This window comes from Cryptomeria japonica, chromosome 7 (genome assembly GCF_030272615.1).
Source record: "Cryptomeria japonica chromosome 7, Sugi_1.0, whole genome shotgun sequence".
Taxonomy (NCBI): Eukaryota; Viridiplantae; Streptophyta; class Pinopsida; order Cupressales; family Cupressaceae; genus Cryptomeria; species Cryptomeria japonica.
Genome location: NC_081411.1, coordinates 422,567,963 through 422,587,141, shown reverse-complemented (window position 1 = coordinate 422,587,141; position 19,179 = coordinate 422,567,963).

Genomic DNA, 19,179 nt, shown 5'->3' with positions numbered 1-19,179 from the left:
TCCAAAAACATCGAACATGACTAAACACCTTTAAGTAGTAGCCCACCCGTTCTATTGATTGAGGATATTTGCGATATAATTTAGTGCAAGAGCATAGATGGTTTTGCTCCCAAGATACTCACCATACATATTTCCCTGAGTAGAAACATAGCTTTTTGAAAAGTTACTTAGTATATCACATCCTTACCTGCCACGACTGGATTCATAAGGTATGTAGTACCAAAGTCGAAGAAATATCAAGATGTGGGCTAAATTTATCACAACTGGCCATTTGACCTTAGGGATAAAAAGTGTTTGAAGTGTGTTCGTTTTAAAGACCAAGTGCAAATTGAGCCGACTTCAGGCTTTAGAAATACACCTTAAAATACATCTAAAGGAAGGGTTATATAAAAGTCCAAGGATTGGGTTGATCTAGATCCATACTCATTTGTGCCTTTGAGGCAACATTCTTGTGTTTGTGTGCTTGCTTTGTTTTCTTGTCAAAGAAAAATCAGAAAATCACTTCCCAAAAACAAAGTATTCATCCAACCAAACATCTGTCAAAACAACCAAAAACATCAAAAACAAGGTACAAACAACAAAGAGTCAAATTTTATGACCATTCTTCACATCTTGCGAAAGAAGAAGCGTCATCAGAATATCAACTTGAAAAGAAGACCATTGAGCTCAAAGACTTTGATCAAAAGGAGGAAATTCTTCTATATAAATAGACAAATCTTTGTCTCACATAGAGTCTTTCTGCGTCACATGCGTCTCTACCTTCAAGGAAAAACAAACGAATTTGATTCCGAATCATTGAACCATAGAGCTTTTATGCAATATAGAGCTCTGAGTTATCACAAAAACCAAGGAGGAAAGATTAATCCCAACTTCTTCCCAAACATCTGTATCACATACAACACAGCTCGAGAAATACCACCAACACCCGAACGGGAAGAGATAGAGTTTGTCCCATTTGTAACACAAAGGTTTTATTGAAGTTGAAAACATTTTCATCCATCATCTCACTCATACATCATCACTTCATCATCAATCCATCCCAACTCTCAAAACATTAAGAGGTTCTTGTCCCAAGTTCTCTTTTAGATATTGCTTGAAATCAAACACATCACATCACTTTTTAGATTGTTTCTATATCTAGGATAAGCTCATCCTAAGAGACACATCTACGCAGGTTAAAACTAGTTCATGAGTGAATCCTCTCATTACTAGGTAGTTAAATCTGTAACACATCTCAGATTTCTCTACACCTTATCACATCAAAACTTATCAAACAAACAAGCAATTCAAAGAAGGAATTTCGGTTACATCCACCTTAAAGGTGTTAGAGATCCACGTGCAACACAATTCACCAACCATCAATCTCTCATTTCAACAAAAACTCATCATCATTTTCACACAACTTTAACAAAAAGCTTATAAACAAAATGGCCCAAACCCGATCACAGTCCAGGCAACGAGAAATAGAAAGGGAAGAAGAAGAAGAGGAAAATCTCAATGAATTTCAAGAAGCACTTGGAGGAAATGCAGATGATGAAAACCCAAGTACTCCCACTCTTGCAACAATAGAAAGGGCTCAACATAACCCTCTCTTTAACAGACTTTTTGACGAAATACTCAGGAGCAATGCAGATGCTCACTTCTTAAGACTCGCTCAAGAAGGAGCAAAACTCCCCTCTGACTTTGATCTTGCCCAATTAAGACAAGCATCAGACAGACAAAGTTGCCATGAAGAGGAAAGAGGTAGAGATCCCATCAGATATAACATTCCTCGAGGTAACCCACCACCTCCTCCTCCAAATGAAATGGAGATGTTGCGGCAACAAGTCGAGAATCTCGCCCAACAACTTCATAGTGGTGTTAAGACCAATCAATTTTCACTTAACGACATCTGTCCCTATCCTTTTGATAGGAATCTTTATATGCCACCCTTTCCACAAGGATTCGAAACACCCAAATTTGAAAAATATAGAGGAAAGGGAGATCCCCGTGATCATGTCAGAGAATTTCATTCTGCTTGCCTCGAAGTGGCATATGAAGACACATACCTAATGCACCTTTTTCCCCAAAGCTTGGGAGGAACAACCACATCATAGTTTTCCCGACTACCAGGTGGCATTAGAACATTTGAGGAACTCATCCAGAAGTTCCTATTTCATTACTCTTATAACATTGAACGCGACATCACCATGGCTGATCTATGCAACACCAAACAAAAACCAGGTGAATTATTCTCAGTATTCCTGCAACGATGGCACCAAATGTCTAGCAGACGTTCTCTTCAGTTACCTGAACGAGAACTAGTGGAAATATTCATTTCCAACTTAAACAAAGAAATATAATTTCACCTAGATGTCAAAGACACAGACTCCTTTAACGATATGATCACCAAAGGTTTAAAATGTGAAAGGGCACTCATCAAGAAAGGACTCATCAAAATCTTTAATGAACCAAAAGATGGTCCTCGCTCGTGCTTCAATAGTGATAAACCAAACTTCTGGAACAAAAACAAGAATATCGTCAATGATGGAGTTGTAGATGTTTGGACTATCCAAAATGCACAACCTGTGGTTCGGTTTGCAGGACAAAATCCTCCACCTCAGAATAACACAAATGTTCCTCCTAATCAAGGTCGCATCACATCTTAGGATGAACCAAGACCTCGTCCACAAAAACAAAAACGCACATACACTCCCTTAGGGGAACCCATTGAAACAGTGTTGCAACAACTCATTTCTTAGAATTTGATCACTCTACCTAAGCTATCAAACTATGAGCCTCAGGTCAAACCGGCATGGTGGAGAGATACTGAACACTGTGAGTTCCATCAAGGAAGAGGACACAAGACAAGTAATTGTCACCGATTGAAAGATCTCATTCAAGATCTTATTGATCGAGGAGAAATTGAAATTGAAGGACATGACCCAAAAACGACCAATAATGATCATCTGATGTTCAAGGATCCACTTCCATCACAAGATCAAAGGGGTCCTTCCACTTCCCGACGAGGCACTGATACCACTGATTATACGCAGGTTGCGTATAACTACACTGTAGATCACCTGTATGATGCCAGTGAACAAATTGCAACCATAACCTTTAAAAATCCCACCTCAAATTGCAATGTTGTTACACGTCATGGCAAGGTCACCATCAAGGCAGCTCCATAGGGCACCACCTCCGTCCCAAAGCAGTACAATCTTGTGGAACACTTAGATAAAATGCCTGCGCTTATATCCATTTTAGAGCTATTGCGCCTATCGCCATCTCATAAAACAATCTTGGATCAAGCACTTCAAGAGGCGTCAGTCCCTGCAAATTTGAATATAGACCAGTTTCAAGCCATGGTTGGAAATCTAAAGTCATCACCTTGTCTCACTTTTTCCAAAAGTGACAACTCTTCTTTCCAACAACCTCATAATGCTTCGCTACACATTGAAGGCTCTATCAACCAACACAGGATCAAGCGAGTCTTGATAGATAATGGAGCAGGCCTGAACATTTGTACACTACAGTTAGTCATAGCATTGGGGTATGCAATAGAATCAGTGGATCCTCGCAAGAAGATCACAATCAAAGCCTATGACAATGCAGAGCATTCATCCAAAGGAGCTGTGGTACTACCAATCCGAGTGGGCCCTATGGTAAAGCACATCATCTGTCAGGTTCTGGACCTTCCTCTGCCATATAATCTATTATTAGGGAGACCTTGGATACATGCCATGCAAGCTGTTCCATCTACCTACCATCAATGTATCAAGTTCCCACATAACGGTACAAAGATCACAATCCTGGGCGATACAAATCCCTTTGCTTTTTGCCATAATATCAGCCATCAACCAGAGATTACTGTTCCTAATAATAGGGAAGCCATTTCCTCCACATCATATGTAAATCCTGCCTCTCTTGCCAGTTCGAACACCCCTATACCCAAGCAAGAAAAACTTAAAATGAAAGTAGCAGAGGAAGGTCTTGGAGAATACAACTTGAGTCAACTCTTTTGTGTGGGACAAATGCCCACTTCTCCTAGAACACATGGTAAACCACAGCAGTTACTCCAGCAACCACTAATCATGCCTGCATGTGCCTTGACGCCTTTTGTCCTTGGAAAGAGTCAAGAGGAAGAGACACAAGATGAGGACCTAGCGGAATGGATCTATAAAGATTCCATCACCACTGATAAATCGCAAGTTACACTTCCTACGGAACAATATGGCAAAGGCCTCCTCATTATGCAAAAAATGGGATATGATGGTCAGAGTGCTTTGGGATACTGCAAACAAGGACGACATGAGCCTTTGCTACCAGAATTAAAACCCAAAGGTAATACAGGCCTGGGCTTTGAAAAAGAGATCCTTTCTAAACTCAGATTCAAAGGAAAATCCAGCAAACCATTTTGCCCACCTACTGCAAAGAGGATACCTTTCATAATCAAAGCACCATCAAGCACTATCCCCACTGCCCCATCAAGGCTCACAACCCCACTGCAACCGTCACCAAAGTTATTCATCCCACCAAACGAACCAGTAATCCCATCAGCAACACCATTTGTAGCAACAACTGTATTGAAACCCACAACAACATCTCTGGCACCAGCCGTTCCAACAAAAGCCACTAAATCAACACTGCCGATACTTCCAGTAACAAATCCTTTAATCCCCATCAAAATTCCTGTAGCACCGATCACTACAAAGGTACATAAACCAATCATGCCTGCAGTATTCAACTCCAGCGACATCCCAGTATGGTATAGCAATCGGATGCTGGAAAGTGATTCAAAGACCGACTCACATGAGTGGGAATTTGATTCTGTACAGCTTAACACTTCAGATGAGGAAGACACATCACCACCTCCGCCACGCAAAGACATCCCTGTTTACGGAGAAGCACAGATAAAGACCACTTGGGTACCTAAGCTGGAAACATCTTCCATAGACCCTACGTCTCATCCTACGCCTGATTCTGACAGGGAGAGTACCATCAACGACCTTCACCACACTGTCATAACCCTCACTGATACATCTAATGAACTTAACCTAATCGATGACGTAATGCCCATTATCCACCTTGAACTCATCGAATGGACCCAATCAAATCCCCCATGTCTTGACCTCTTCCAAAACGATGAGGCTATCATTGACTTTTTGGAATTAAGGGATAACCTACCAAGCGGGGATCACAAAGCTAGATTCGCCATTGAACTTAATAGCGCAGCATACTTTGGGGCGGATGCCAAACCTTTCAGATGCAAAAATATAACAATAAAACATGGATCTTCCAGTGAAAACCACACTGTGGCACTGTTTGATCCGACAAAAGTAAAAAGAAAGAGCATATCCAACGGTGAAAACCTCTCTGAGGCGCCTGAGGATGAAAGGTTTGACATTCTCCCTGCTAATGCACAACAGGAACGATCAACGATCCTCATTGAGGAGACCAAAGAATACAATGTGGGGACTCATGAAAATCCTCATATTATACATCTGACATCTCTTCTCACTCGAGAGGAACAACCTAAATTTATAGAGTTCTTCCAGCAGCGCCAGATCAACTTTGCATGGTCATATGCAGACATGCCTAGGCTTGATCCTGATTTAGTTATGCATCACCTCATAGTAGCAGAAGGAGCCAAACCTGTCAAGCAGAAGCTTCGTAAGATGCATCCCCAGATTGCAGTGCTAGTAAAAACAGAACTCAAGAAACTCCTAGATGTTGGTTGCATTAGGCCAATTGATTATGCAGAATGGATCTCCAACATTGTGCCTGTCGGCAAACCAAAAGGGGGCATCCGCATTTGTATCAACTTCAGAGATATAAATAAGGCCTGTCCTAAGGATGACTTCCCCCTACCAAATATCGACATCATAGTAGATCTGACAGCAGGACATGCCATGCTTTCACTCATGGATGGCTTTTCAGTATACAATCAGATAAAGATTGCACCAGAAGATCAAAATAAGACAGCCTTCACATGTCCATGGGGCACATATTGCTGGAATGTAATGCCCTTCAGTCTAAAGAATGCAGGAGCAACCTATCAAAGAGAAATGACCACCATCTTCCATGACATGATGCATACCATGATGGAAGATTATGTAGATGACTTACTAGCAAAATCACTCAATAGAGAAGGACATCTCCACATCTTAGATAAAATCTTTGATAGACTGGAACAATACCATGTTCGACTCAACCCAAAGAAATGTGTCTTTGGAGTGACCTCCGGGAAGCTTTTAGGATACATTGTCTCAAGCAAAGGTATTGAGGTCGACCCAGCAAAGGTAAAAGCCATCATGGACATGCCACCACCAAAGAATATCAGTTAGCTAAGGACACTACAAGGGCGGCTTCAATCCATCCACAGATTCATTGCACAATTGGCTGATAAGTGTCACCCATTCACACATCTGCTACACAAGAACATCCGCTTTCAGTGGGATGCCAAATGCCAACAAGCATTTCAGGTACTTAAAGACTATCTCATGAATCCACCATTGCTGATGCCACCAGATCCAAGTAGACCGTTGTTACTTTATATCTCAGCAACAAGTACAACATTAGGTGTATTATTGGCACAACATGATGCAGAAGGCAAAGAGTGTGTTGTATACTACATCTCTCGCACACTGGTTGGCTATGAACTCAATTACACACCTATTGAGTGAGCTTGCCTAGCAGTAATCTTAGCAGCCACTAAATTGCGGCACTATCTGTTGACGCACAAGGTACAACTCATTGCAAAGATTGATCCACTCAAGTACTTACTCAGCAAAGCAGCATTGACAGGCCGCTTGGCCAAATGGGTGATGATTCTAAGTGAATTTGACATCGAGTATGTAGACCGTAAAGCTATCAAAGGTCAGGTTATTGCAGATCAGTTGGTCGATGCACCACTCATAGGCGATCATCCTCTCATTTCCAATTTTCCATATGAAGAGATATTTATGATCACAACAGCACAACCATGGAAACTATATTTTGATGGTTCATACACTAGGCATGGCTCGGGGACAGGCATTCTGTTTATCACACCTCAAGGTGATAGCATCCTGAAGTCTTACAGGCTCACATTTCCATGCACAAACAACATAGCAGAGTATGAGCCTTGATCACAGGACTCAGGTTAGCTGTACAATGGAAATTACAAGAATTGCAAGTATATGGCGACTCACAATTGGTCATTCGACAAGCAACAGATGAATATCAGACCAAGGATGATAAACTCATGCCATACAAGCAAATGGTGGACAATCTAAAGACATCATTTATTACTATCACCTTTGAGCAGATACCAAGAGATCAGAATCGAGCTGCTGACGCTATGGCTACTATCGCATCTCTACTAGATCTTCCGCAGAATTCAACATGCTACGAGTTCTTGGTAGAACAGCTTTGGATTCCCGCTTATGATATCCCCGAATCCGATATGATATGTCGCCTTGTCGGTTCTGAATCCCCATGGTATGGTGAGTTCTACACCTATCTCCGCAATCACACCCTTCCTCCCAACCAATCAAATAACCAACATAAAACCTTCATTTGCCAAACTGCTCGATATACCATTATTGCCGAAACCCTATACCGACGCGGTCTTGATGGTACTCTCCTTCGATGTCTGGAACAAGGTGAGATAACAAAGGCTTTGGAAGAGGTACATGAAGGAATTTGTGGGACTCATGCAAGCGGTCCGTCACTAGCCAAGAAACTCATGCGAGCTGGATATTATTGGCCATCTATGGAAAAGGATTCCTACTACTTTGTTAGAAAATGCAAGAAATGTCAAGTTCATGGCGACCTGATACATGCACCGGCCCAGGAACTGCAACCAATCACGACACCATGGCCTTTCTGTCAATGGGGACTTGACCTTGTGGGTAAGATTCATCCATCTTCATCCAATGGCCATAAATTCATTATTACCGCCACCGAATATTTCACAAAGTGGATCAAAGCTGTTCCACTTACCCAAGTCATCGACAAGCAGATCGCCTCATTCATCCTCAACTACATCATATGCTGGTATGGTGTACCCATGTCCATCATCACAGATAACGGTCTTCCTTTCAAAAATCAGGATGTCTGTGAACTTTGTGAGAAATTTCATATCCAACACCGCTTTTCCACTCCCTATTACCCACAAGGCAATGGTCAGGCCGAAGCATCCAATAAAAACATATTGAGCATCCTAAAGAAGACAATTAATGATGCTGGTTGTGATTGGCATGTTCAACTAAATCCAGTGCTATGGGCATATCGAACTAGCATTCGAACCCCTACAGGTGCAACTCCTTATTCATTGGTCTATGGTGCAGAAGCTATCTTGCCTATTGAGGTCGAGATACCATCATTACGGGTTTCCTTGCACAATCTCATCGATGATGAAGCCTACAGAGTATCCCATCTTCAGGACTTAGAGTTACTTGATGAGAAACGACAAGCTGCATACAACCATCTCAAAGCCTATCAGCAGTGCATGAGCAGCAGCTACAATCACCGAGTTAGATCTCGTACATTTGAGGTAGGTGATCTTGTTCTTCGAGAGAATCCTCGCAACCAACCAAACAGAGAACAGCAAGGCAAGTTTGAATCAAACTGGCTCGGCCCATATGTTGTCACTGCTGTATTCGGGTTCAGGGCATATCAGTTGGCCACATCAGAAGGAGAATCGCTTGCAGATCCAATCAATAGCATGCACCTCAAATGGTTTTATACCTAAGGTATACAAAGCATCAGGCTCCCCTGCATATCAGAAAATACCAAAAACATTCAGAAAAATGTCCATGAAGAAATACAAAAACATTCAAAAAAAGTAAAGAAAAATCATGCATCCAAATGGTGAACAACCACTCTGGTGGCACCTTGGGTAAGTACGATGGTGAAAACTTGGAAAACAGGTGCCACTCATAAAGGCTATGGCTCCATTGTCTTTCAGACTTGTTGCGATCGCATCTACTTCATACATACATCCATCCATCCAAAACCATGGCTTGTTATTCCTCTGCAATTATGATAGTACTCCATACATCTTGCATCCTGCTTTTTCATAGTCATGTCTAAAATTGGGGGCAATGCCTTTAACCTATTGATGGAAGTGGATTCTACATTGTCTTATGATTCATTAAGTTCTTCATTCAAAGCAATCGTCAAAAATCCAAAAACATTCAAAAATGTCTCAACAAAAATACCAAAAACATTCAAAACAATTCAAAATCCAAAAACATCGACAAACCATTGAAAAATCCAAAACATGGCAACACCTTGTACATACTCATCCATGCAGATACCAAAACAAGCATTGACAAAATACTCACACGATGACCACTTATCACTCGACCAAAACAATCAACATCAACAATCCAAACTGTCTTTAAAACAAGGATGCATCCTTCCTTATCAAAACAAAGACAAAGATGACATTTTCTTTGACAAGAAAATTCCATTTACACTATCAAATACTTGGTTGATTTCTGGTCTAGTAATTTATATTAGGATCTTTCAGCATTGTTTTGTATCGTTTGCGCATTATTTCCGATGAAGTTCTGGGGCATGTACTAATGGTGTCTACGTGGGAAGTTCACTAAGCTATGTGATCATAGGCAAAAATACAGTCATAGATCACTACGGCTTGCTGACTACAACATATACCTCGACCATATGAGCATGAACCATTACCAAGGATCTATATTCTTTATTCTTTATGTATATACTGTTTGTTTGTAGGTACAATGCTTTTTCTTTGGTTCCTCCTACCTCATCCAAACTGGATAAAGGTTTTATCTCTTATCACGGTATGCACTTGTCTCAGGATATGATCAGTCTAAGATCAAGGAGGACAATCCAAGTCATGCATGAAAGGAGATAATCCTTGCCTGTTCCGCAAGCAATACTCAGGTCAACTTGATCCATTATATCAAGTTGCTTGTATTAACTTGCTATATCAAATCCATGTAAGAAATACTCTGGTCATCTTGAATCTTTATGTCAAGTTGCTTGTATTTTCTTACAACATTTTAAAGCTCAATGATGAAAAATAAAGCACCATGGATCGTCATTCCATCTCATTTGTATATATTGCATTTCGTTGCATTCCACCCATCCATACATTCATAATAGCTCCATATCATGCATACATAGTCATAATAATGCATACTCTATTTTACTCATCTTCTTCCATAGGACTCGGTCCTAGTCCTCCATATCTTCTATCTAACATCAAATCCCCCCTCACCCTCCCTATCTTGATCATCAACATCATCCTAATCCCTTCATCGCTTCCCTAGACTATCAACAGATACTCTGATCAAGTATCTTCGGGTCTCAACAGGTAATCGATCATGGTAATCCTAGACTACATCAGGCATTTATCATAATGGCCTAGTCTCAACGGGGCTGCCATGATTCCCCACAACCATCCATCACACGCACATACATATCAATTGATCAACCAATCAAACACAATCCAACGGATAATTACATCAATTGTCTATGTCTCAATGAGTATTTTGCTTCATATACCTTGACTTCATCCGGCAATTACATCAATTGTCTAAGTCACATCAGGTCACTTTGATTCACTTACTCAGACTTTATCATGTCCAAGCGACCAACTGACATCAACTGTCACGCTTTGACTTGACTGGGGCAATTAAACCAATTGCACCAGATTGTCCAACCAATTTTGATCAATTGTATAGCATCAATCCAAACCCCACACTACATCTGCTATGTATCTCTTGCATAACCTCAGGGTACTCGCTGGCTTGTTGTTTCTTCATATTCACTCCATTTTCTCCCATTCTTTCATCATTAGTTCTAATTTCTTCTATTCTACCTCCCCTCCACTTTTCATTCTTTTTCGAGAGATCGCCTGATTTTTCAAAAACAAAAAAAAAAATTTGGCCCATCTCTCGAGGGGGCATACCACCTATTAAATTTACATTTTATGGGGCATTTCTTCACACCTATTTTTCTTTCTTTGAAACGAAGCGATAAACCGCACCGTCTCAAAGAGGGGCAAATGTAGTCACATAAATCTGTCCACTTAATTAAATGAATACTTAGTATTTATTTGATTATTTAACCATCAATTAATAATTAATTAAATTAATATTTAATTAATTCATCTTAACCCTATTCTCCTATTAATTAAATAAATTATTCAATTTATTTGATTTAATTCACTTAACCAAATTCAGACCATTAATTAAATAAATAAATCATATTTATTTAATTAAATCTTCTCTCACATTTAAATAAATTAATATTTATTTAATAACCCCCAAAATCCCACCTCTCACATTTAAAAAAATAAATCATTTATTTAAATCACCTTTATCCTCCACCCACTTGCATTTTCCTACAAATGCAAGTTGCACAATTATTTTAAATAAATAATTTATTTAAAACACCTTTATCCTCCACCCACTTGTATTTTCCTACAAAAGCAAGTTGCACAACTATTTTAAATAAATTATTTATTTAAAATCCTATTTATCCTCACCCACTTGAAACCTTTAATGGTTTCCCTTAAAGTCTTCAAACTTGATGGCTTTAAAGTCTTCAAACTTGATGGCTTCCTTCTATAGTCTTCTTAAGCCTTTAATGGTTTCCCTTAAAGTCTTCAAACTTAATGGCTTCCCTTAAAGTCTTCTTAAGACTTTAATGGTTTTCCTTAAAGTCTTCAAGCCTTTAATAGTTTCCCTCAAAGTCTTCAAGCATTTTAATGCTTTATCTTCATTTTTCTCATTTAAATAAATTAATATTTATTTGAATATTTATCCAAATGCAAAATTACACCATTTAATTGAAATAAATGATTTTATTTTAATTGAAAATACCAAAATTTCTCCCACTTGCATTTTCCTACAAAATCCACTTGCATGCCTAAACCCCTTCTAGAATTTTCTAATCACTTCTAAATAACCTAACCCCTTCTCTAAACTTTGTCACATTCCTAAGCAAAAGGGAAGTCACTTCTCAAACCCTCAAAGTCTTTGATAACCATTAAAGGCTTTCAACCTTCAACCACTAAATGGCTCAAAGTCTTTGATAACCATTGAAGGCTTTCAACCTTCAACCACTTAATCCCCAAAGTCTCCAATAACCATTAATGGTTACCTCAAACCCTCCCACATGGTTAAAACATTTGTTTTGACTCAACCTCTACCCAACCCAAAGGTCTCAGCAGGCCATTAATGCTTTGACCATGATTATCTCTTAAACATTTGCACAAAGGTTTATCCTTGGATTAACTCTTAATCCAGTGGGTAATCTTAATTTGGACTTGACCCTTAGCCTCTAGATAACCATGAGGTCTTCTTAGACCTTTAATGCCTCCAACCTCTTCTCTCAACCCAATCCTATGTTGACACTTATCACCATTTTATTGGTGCCAATTGTGCACATGGATCCCCAACTTTCAAACTTGGCCCTTGATTAAACCATTCAATCTTAACCCTTCATTTCCCCATTTCTTCTATAAATAGAACCCTTCTCCTCAAGCAAGGAGGAAGCATTAGAGTATTGTTGTTATACTGACATTAACATAGAGCTTTTTCATAGCATCGCTATCTACACTTGCATAGCATTTGCTTATCATATTCAACCATCTTGAATCTCCATATGGCATCCATGGCTAGTGCTAAAAGCTGAGAGCTACACTCATTTGGGACTTGGAGAGGAGAGGAACAAGGGAGGAACAACTATGAACATCTTGATTAGCTATTTTATTCTATGTTTATATGCTTTTTATTTCATGCTTCATATCTCTCTTGATATGCCTGTTTAGGATAATCTTTTGTTGCTAACACTAACGTTTGTTTCTTGTGCTCTTGTGTGTGTTGCCATCAAACAGATTTTCTAATCCTTTTTGCAGAGCATCAAAAGTGATTTAAAATTTTATCGTATTCCAATTCTTATAAATATTTAAGTACAAAAGTTCAAACAAAAATATATAACAAATATATTTAAAAAAATTAATATAAGTTAAAGTAACTGAAAATAACATGAAGGAAGCAAATGAGCAATAGACCTCACGTCAATGCTTCAATTGGCTAGGTATGTTCAAAGATGCATATCAATAGGTATCCAATTGTGATAAATGCTTGAAATTCGCCAATAAGCCCCTATTAGCTGCACTTCCATTAAGGCCAATAGTTATTGAAGAACTCTTCCAATAATGGGGTTTAGATTTTATTGGGTCCATAAACCCTAACTCAAGTGCGAGACATACTCATATCCTCACAACCACCAATTATTTTACTAAATGGGTAGAGGATATCCCTGTGAGGCACCCTACTTCCGAATTAGTTATCAACTTGTTGAAAGAAAACATTAAGTTGAGATTTAGAGTTCATAAAAAGATTGTGGCTGATAATGCTAGCAATTTCTCTTCTTTTGAAATATCCCTATTCTACAATGGCTATGGGATTAGTCTACTTCATTCCTTAGATTATTACCCTTACGGTAACAATCAAACAAAATCAAGCAATAAGAATCTCATCTCCATTATCAAAAAGTTGGTAGAGGAAAACCCAAGAAGTTGCCACAAAAGTCTCTACAATGCTTTGTGGACAAACAATCCCACACATAAGAGAGTGATAGACATGTCTCCTTTTCAGTTACTTTATAAAATTGAATGTACATTGCCCATTCCATTAGAATTGTTAGCGCTAAACCTATAGAAGTATATCAAAGATGAACATTTCCAATCAACTTTGGAAAAAAGAATCATGTGCCTGACAAGATTGAATAACAAAGGGAGGGAGTAGTTGATAGGATAGCGAGATATCAACAGTCTGTGAAGAAAATATTTGATAAAAAGGCTAAGAAAAGACAATTTATAATTAGAGACTTAGTCCTATTATGGGATCACAGAAGAGAGCCCAAAGGTGCACATAAGAAATTCGATTCTTTATAGAGGGGTCCTTTCACAATCATAGATGTTATTGGAGAAAATTATTTCCTATTGACATATCTACATGAAACATATCTACCATTTTCCTATAATGGGCAAGATCTGAAATTATATAACTGGTAGTCCACCCACTTGGCCATGCCTTATATTATATTTTCCTTTTATGTTCTCATTTTTGTATATAATTAATTCCCCTTCCTCCCCTTTAAATTAAATTTACATTTAATTAAACTGAAATTTGCAAATAAATAAATCTAATTTATTTATTTTAAAGCCCCCACTTGCATTCTCCTACATCTCCCACTTGCCTCCTAAATCCCTTCTAGATTCTTCTAATCACTTCCAATTTAGCCTAATCCATCTCCTAATTATTGTCACATTCCTAAGCAAAGAGAAGTCACTTCTCAAAGCCTCCAAAGTCTTTGAAAACCATTAAAGGCTTTATGTCCTCAACAAGTTAACCCTCAAAGTCTTCTAAACCATTTAAGGCTCTTACATAACCATTAATGGTTAACTCAACCTTCTTGCATGATTAGAGACTTTCTCTCTAACTCAACCCTCATCTAACCCAAGGGTCTCATCAAGCATTCATGGCTTTAACCTTGGTTATCCCTTTAACCCTTGCACAAGAGTTTACCCCTTGGGTAAAGGCTTTATCCAATGGATAACCCTAGTCTAACCTTAACCCTTACCCCTAAGGTAACCTTCATGCCTTATCAAGCATTTAATGCTTCTTTAATTTCCTCTCAAGCAACCTCTTGTTGACAATTGTCACCATTTCATTGGTGAGAATTGTAAACATGGATTGATTAACTTGTAATCCCGACCCTTGTTAAGATTATCCAATCTTGACCATCCATTGCCCTATTTTCCCTATAAATAGAGCTCTCTTTCTCTCATTTTGAGATATATAAATCTTTCATGCATCTAATTTATAGTCATTTTTACTAAGCATCTATCCTCTCTTTGTTAAAACACATTAAACATTTAGAAGCATTTTTAGTATCACAACATATCCATGTTAGACTAGTATATCTTGTTAGGATAGGATTACTAATCTTTATCATAGCACCATATTCATGCTAGTTTAAATCATTCCAGTTTCAATATTATAGATGTTGTAGGAATGCATTCATACTTATAAGAAAACATCACTCGTTCTTGGAGTTGTTATTCCTAAGTCACTTTGCTCAGTGATCTGAGAGCAAAGACATTGACTTCAAGAATCATGAGATAGAGAACAATGGGACACCCCTTGGGAAGTTGAGCTATTCATATAGCTCCTATAACTTGCACCAAGAGTCTCATTGGTGTGTGGACACTTTGAAACTTGACTTTCACATTTATGTCGTCCTCATTTCTCGCACACAGTTCGGGTGGGGTCATTAGGAATAGAGGAGGCCACAATAGGAGGATCAATAGAAGCTTCAACAGTAGTGAGGGGCACAACTTCCTCCCGAGAGGAGACATCATCCTCATGAGAGGAGCCAATAGAATCAGAGTCGAGAACATTAAATGATCAGTAGTAGCATTCTTCCACCAAGTAGAAACACCCCTATGATGTGGAATAGAACAATTTGCAACAAGATGACATGTTCAATAGTATTTTCAACAGAAAAAGGGGAGGCCCTCATAATCCAACGGTTGCGTCCATGGCCTATCACCAACCATAAGAACCACATCCCTCAAGAGAGGTGAAGAGATGTCAATATCGATTAAAATGCGAGAAAAAGTACAATGTCCCAAAAAGACGTGACATCATCCACTTTCAAGAATCGGCCAATAGAGTTGCCAAGGGCCTCATAGAAAGATTGTTCCCAAAAATGGAGAGGAAGATTAGGATAGAAAACCCATACATGACGCACATTAAGTGGTTTAGTAAGGGGCTTGAAAGAAGTTGTCTAGGGTTTGACAGAAAGAGAGTGATCTCCCCAAGCCCACAATTTACCCAACACCAAATCTCTATCCAACAAAGAAGTAAAGGAAGAAATGAAAAAACCTTTAGGACAAGGAGAAAGCTCAATGCTAAAAGCAACCAAATGCTTCCAAGAATCACTCACCCAATGATGGAGATCTAGAAGGGAATGCCAGAACCCAACAAATCTGCACACCAATACACATTGTTGATAGAAGTCAATATTCTCCACAACTTGTGACCACAAACAACAATAGGGGAGGATTTGGCACAAGGAAGAGGACAAATCCCCTTAGGAGGATGAGTAGCAGATTTGGACACACAAGCAAAACTTTGTCCACTAGTGAAAGAGGGAGGTTGGGGAGGAACCAAGGTAGCACTAGAAGCATTCACACCCCTAGCGATAACACTAGTGGAATGATCCCCCAAACCAACAATAGTGACACCATCCAAAGAAAAAACAACCACCACACCACTTGAAAGGGCATCTAGGGAGGGGAGAGCGCACGATCCGTCCACATCAACACATCCAGTGGGCATGTAGGTACAAGGTTCAGCATAGGCATCACAACCAACAACACATACCACAGGGTGTGGGGCACACAAGCCACCCACACCACTAGGTGCACCAGGGAGGACAAAACCACTTGTTGTGGGAGAGTTGTTGCAGAGGCCTTTTTCAAAATCATCATTCAAGTGGGAGAAGTAGCGAGAACCATTTTTTACAACTTTGAGCCCAAATTTTAATAAGTATTGATGAATAAAACTTTGATCCCAAAATTGGAGGTTTATTGTGCATATTTTGGTGAGAAACGAAGAGAAAGCTATTGTTTGCAGTCACAAGCATAGTGAAATTCAAAGATGGTGATTGTGTAATATGGATTGAAGGGTTCCTCTCTTGATTTAAGGGATTGAACCAATACATGCATCATTATTTCATGATTTTTAATCAAATCTAATAATTTTATATGTTGTAGGGATATCATCATTATGTTTTTCAACTATAGTTGCTAAGGTTTCTTCCTTACAAACATTGCTAACAACAATAAATGGTTTAGTTCTCTTTTCTCTATTTTCAAAATCATGACTTAGAGAATAAAAGGTGATTGCAAGTCTTTTTGATACCATGCAACATATGATCTTAAATAAAAGACTCCAATCTTCTCACAAGCTTCAAAGATTTGAAACTTTTTAAAGGGTTTTAAAAGATCTTGGTATGACTTTAATATTGGGCTGATTTGGTAATGTATTTGCAGGAATAAATACTTGGTTCAAATGAAAATAAATGAGTGGAGATAATCTTGGGACCCTCAAAGGACATTTGAGATTCATAAGGTGAAGTGGGCAGTTGTGAAAATAGATTTACATCAGCTACAATGTTGTCCCAATCATGATCAATTTTTTTCTCTTTGAGGTCACAATATGGCGAAGTTTCTAAGCCCAAGAGCAATGAAAACATTCCCAAATGAAGGATGGAAGTGGTCTACAAGATATTAAGATTCTATCCAATGAGTTTTGAGGTAAAATTTTGCAAATAAATATAAGTTTCCATGTGATGCAACATTGTCCCAATCATGTTCGGTCTTTTCTCCTTTAGGGCAGCAGTATGGTAAAGTTTGCATGCCCATAAACCATAAATTTTTTCTTAAATTAATATTGGGAGTAGTTTACCTGAATTGAAAACAAAAATCAAATGAGTTATAAGGCATGAGATTGTTGAAAAATTAGGCTTTCAAAGAACTTAAAAGACTATTGCAACAAATGATCTGCTACAACACTTTTAGGACTATCATAAATTTCTCCTATTTTACTCATGGTTTATGAGATATATCTTTTGGATGGAATGGAGGAATTTTATTACAAGTTTTTAAAATTGTAATATTCATGAAAAAACTTGAATTTCATCCTATAGAAGGAAATGTGCAGCCAAAAGTTGGAAGACAACCATGACTATCATAAATAGTATTGATGATATTTTGATATTTGAGCATATTTTATGAACCAAGTATTATATCATGATTCATTTTAGGTTGGTTCCATAATTGAAAAATCCTAAATTCCATATAGGTTTTGATATAGGGTACACTTCTTATTTCCTTAAAAGATTCATACATTTATATTAAAGATGCATGTTGATAGGCCTAACAACTCTAGGAAAATCATGGTTATCTCTTGAGTTCTAGTTGCATGGTTATGGAATCGTGATGAGCATGAAGAATAGGATAAAAGATAATATGAGATAAAGATGCAAATCAAAGGATGAAGGCCTTGAATAATAATAAATTTTTTATGTTTCCAATGCCCAAATTTTACCTAGAATTTGGAATTAATTGACTTAATCCTTGTGATGATAGGCCTTGATGTTTCTTATTGATTTGATTAATGATAAATAATTTGATATTTTTTTTCTTGTATGTGGGTTTGGGATGTTGGAAACGGTTTGAAAATATGTTGAGACATGAAGAATATGTACTACACATGAATGAATGGATCTTCTAGAACAACAAGTTCAATTTTACTTGATGGATGGAGAATTATACTTACATGAGGAAGGACAAAGGAAATGTGGAATAACTCAAGTTGTAATTCACTCTTAGGGAGGTCTAGTAGGTCTTACCTTATCTCAATGTAACCTAAAGTTGAATTAGGGCTTACCCTATTATGGTGAATCAAAATTTGAGAATAGATTGAGTTAATCAAGGAAAAAAGTGTAAGAGCACATCTATAAAAGGAGGGGTGTTATTCATGTTTAGGAGAGGATTCTAAGAGAGAAATTTTAAGAGCATAAAGACAATAATAGTGATGATTTTAAGTCTACATGTATGTTGAAAGTCTATCACATGCACATAACTTGGTGGTTCTTCACCTTGGATGGTGATAGATTTGTATTTTCTATTTTGAAATTTGGATTATTTGATGGAATTTGAAATAAAGTTTAAGGATTCTAAGTGAGAAATTTTAAGATCATAAGACAATAATAGTGATGATTTTAAGTGTGAATGAAATTTGAAATAAAGTATGAGGATTCTAAGTGAGAAATTTTAAGATCATAAGCCAAGAATAGTGATGATTTTAAGTGTGAATGTATGATGAGAGTCTATCGCACACCCATAACTTGGTGATTCTCCACCATTAATGGTGATGGATTTGTATTTTCTATTTTGAAATTTGGATTATTTGATGGAATTCAATAAAGCGCTAAATGTTTGCATCTTTTATGGTGAATTTTTCAAAGTTTGCGTAATACTTGCAAATGTAATATGGCAGTTTTATGCAATTAGTTTGCTATTTTCACAAAATTCCTTAAGATCTTGCATCTATGATGCTTATGATTATGTGGAAACTAGTT